Source organism: Canis lupus, chromosome 21 (genome assembly GCF_011100685.1).
Source record: "Canis lupus familiaris isolate Mischka breed German Shepherd chromosome 21, alternate assembly UU_Cfam_GSD_1.0, whole genome shotgun sequence".
Lineage (NCBI taxonomy): Eukaryota > Metazoa > Chordata > Mammalia > Carnivora > Canidae > Canis > Canis lupus.
In genome coordinates, this window is record NC_049242.1 from 47,386,412 (window position 1) to 47,390,421 (window position 4,010).

Here is a 4,010-nt window from a genome sequence, read left to right on the forward strand (position 1 = left end):
CTTACTATCAGAGAAGTGTGAATCAAAACTACAATGAGGTCACCTCACTCCTGTCAGAATGTCTAAAATCAACACAATAACTAACAGGTGTTGGCAAGGATTTCGAGAAAGGCGAACCCTCGTGCACAGCTGGTGGGAAAGCAAGCTGGTACAGCCACTCTGGAAAACAGTACGGAGGTGCCTCAAAAAGATGAAAATAGAAGTACCCTATGGTGCAGTAATCACACTACTGGGTATTCCCCCAGAGGACAAAAACACTAATTCAAAGGGATACTTGCATCCTTATGGTTATAGCGGCATTATTGACAATAGCCCAACTATGGAAGCAGCCCAAGTGTCCATGGATAGATGAACAGATAAAGAAGAGGTGATATATATATATATATATATATATATATATATATATATATATAAATTTTTCTCAGCCATAAAAAAGAATGAAATCTTGCCATTTGCAAAACACGGATAAAACTAGACAGTATAATGCTAAATGAAATAAGTCAGAGAAAGACAAATACTGTGTGATCTCACTCATATGAAATTTAAGTAGCAAAACAAATGAGCAAAGAAAAATGAGATAAACCAAGAAACTGACTCTTAGTTAGCTATAGAGAACAAACTGATGGTTCCCAGAGGGGAGGGAGTGGAGGGTGGGCAAAATAGGGGATGGGAATTAATGAATACACTTGTCATGATGAAAAAATAAAAACCAAATGCATATTAATAATCATAAAGCCAAATTAAATTCAAAAATTTCCTGAATATTAGCATACTGAATAAATGTTGTACTAGTTGTTATATTTCGACAAAAATGCTATGTTTACTGTAAATTTTCCTCTTTTTTCATAAATAAGTTGATATTAATTAATCAAAACTTTTCATTGAATAAAGCAGCCATACTTCTACATTAAAAATTTCACTCAGCTTTACATGAATTCTTAAACAATGGCTATTTTTTGTTTTTAAATTCAGTACAAAAGCCTGAAATGCAGAACTTGTCATGAAACAAGCTTGGAGACATCCGTGCAGAAGGGGTGAGTTGTATTTCTATTTTTCTAGGCTTAATCAGATAAAAACAACATTAGGGTCCTTTTTTTTTTTCTTTTAAACCTCAGACACCTGCCATCTTTCATAATCGTCCCTTTCTCCTCTTAGCAGTTCCATTAATTTTAGTGTATTTTCTAACACAATTGCAAACATTTTATAAGAAAAAAGAAAGAAAAGATCGTAAGTGCCTCGACACCAGTAAATGTTTTAAAGTCGTACATCTAAGCAATGTTTGTTTAATGAGGGTTTTTCATTGTCATTTTTCATCTGCCATGCTGAAGTTCTTGGAAATACTTTATTAACTTGGTTAACAGTTGTCTGTAATAATAAATACCTGTCATCGCACTGACATTCTAGTGAGTTTTTATGACTTTTCTATGTCAGTCCTACAGTTCTGGGCCATGACAATCAATTAGCAGATTGAGCAATCTGTGGCTGATGATAAATCTTAGTGAACCAACACATTTTCTTATTTCTTCATGTTTGAGGCAAGTAAATGGTTTCATGCACTTCTTAAAAATAAGTAAGTAAATACATACATACATACATATGTAAGTAAATACATAATTATGTATTATATGTAAGTAAATGCATGCAAAAAATAAGTAAGTACATACATACAGACATAAATAAATGTAGTTATTCCAGTGTTAACTAGAACAACCAACTATCGTCTTCTCCCAAATCACCAAATGCCTCCATCTGGTATGATTCCCTATTTATTGTGGTAATAACATGGAATTCAATGAGAGTGATTTTTCCCACCTCTGGAATGCAAGATTCATCAAGATGTGTTCTGAACTGGCTTTGTGTCCCTCTTCCAAAATGGCCATAATTCCCCTTAAAATTTATAGAGTGCTGAAACGGCATTATGTAGAAAAAAACATGTTGACCTAATACTTCATTTCAGAAAAATAAAAAAACTCTGTACTAATGTTTAACATTTCCAAGGTCTCTATCACAAAATCAGTTAAATGAGCAGAAAAGTTCCATGGTTAGGCCAAGAAATTTTCATGCAAAAGGAAGATAATTCTTTAACAGGAAAGCAAACAGTCTAGAAATAGTATAAATCTATACAATTAATGAAAAGGCTTTTTTAGTAGGTTGGAATTTTATCTATTCACCAAAGATGCTGAAGACTCAAAAATAAGACACACAAAAGGAAGTTTCCCTCTGACAATGAACAGAATGCTTCTTAAAATGAAGACCCTAAGATTTTTAGATTTAAAACAGATAGTCAGATAGACATAAACTGTATAATTTTCTTCTCAGATTAAATTTGATTTACTAAGAAGAGTTGTCCATCTTTGGGAGAACATCCCTGTAAGAAGGCGAGAATGGATGTTAGTTGCGTGAGTAATAGTCCTTACTACAAAATATAACAGGGGCAGTAATAGTCAATGATATCCTTGACTATATGAATGGAAATATTGAAAATCTAGAAACTGTGGGTCGGTGCTCCCCTGAGATAAAATACTAGGGTAAGTGGCTCTGAATTATTAGTTAATTAGTATTTCTTCTATTTTCATTGCATGTCTCTGTAGAAAAATTGTGTTCTTCATTTTCTATACTTGCCATATTCTTAGTAATGGTACAAACATGGATTGTGCATTTCCTGACTATTACTAGAAGATTTTGATTAAAAAGGTCTAGATTGGAACGCCTGGGTGGCTCAGCAGTTGAGCACCTGCCTTCAGCTCAGGGTGTGATCCTGGAGTTCCGGGATCGAGTTCTGCATCAGGCTCCCTGCATGGATCCTGCTTCTCCCTCTGCCTGTGTCTCTGCCTCTCTCTCTGTGTCTCTCATGAATAAATAAGTAAATAAATAAATCTTTAAACAAAAATAAAAGAAAAGTCTGGATGCAAACTGTTTCCTGGTCTTTCCCACTTGTTCATAGGGAACTCATAGCACTCATGTGTATGGTAGGGTAGTGGAAACTGGGAGAAGAATTTCTTTGGTGTTGGGGGAAAAATATGGCCTTCCTTACATTTTTAGATCTTAAGTTTTTTTATTTATTTATTTTTTTATTTATTTATGATAGTTACAGAGAGAGAGAGAGGCAGAGACACAGGCAGAGGGAGAAGCAGGCTCCATGCACCGGGAGCCCAATGTGGGATTCGATCCCGGGTCTCCAAGATCGCGCCCTGGGCCAAAGGCAGGCGCCAAACCGCTGCGCCACCCAGGGATCCCTAGATCTTAAGTTAATGAATGATTTATATTTTTCTTCCTTAAAAGCAGATTATATATTGTCTCTGAATTTATTTCTAGATGAGTTATATATTGATACTGTAAAATATTAAAATGCATGGCAAGATTCCCACTTTTTCTGATTTAATTCTGACTTAATATTAAAATTAATATATAGTTCAATGCCTATGTAATACATAGCACTGAACATCTCCATAGGCACAACATAACAACCACATAACATCAACAAGTCACCAGAATCAAGTCTACATCCTTATCAGTATTAGCATATTTCATATGAAAATAAGATGCTTTATCTATAGAGCAGGCAAAGAATTGGAGAGATTTACTTTGCCCAGCCTCATATAACCTTCTTCCTATTTCCTCAATTCTTATAATCAACAAAAACAATAACATAATCCTGTTTTAAAAGACCTATGGTCAGCATTTGAATTATATGTCATAGGACTAGGAAATACATGTCAAACCCACTCTTTGGACCTCATTACTATCATACTCAAAGCCTAGAAGCCAATTGGCCAATGTTATTTTTCATCATTTACCGAAGAAAGTGATACTTATGTAGATTATGGTATATTTGCCATGTACGTCTATGTATAAACATGTTTGTTGCTTGTCAAATGTTAGGCCAATCCAAAGTGTATGCGACCTGACTTTTCTCTATGCCAATTTAGGATTTCCCTTAAATATACAGAATCCCTAGAAATAGGGTTATCCAGGAGAATTTAGGGGGTAGTCTAGTCCACCTATTATAT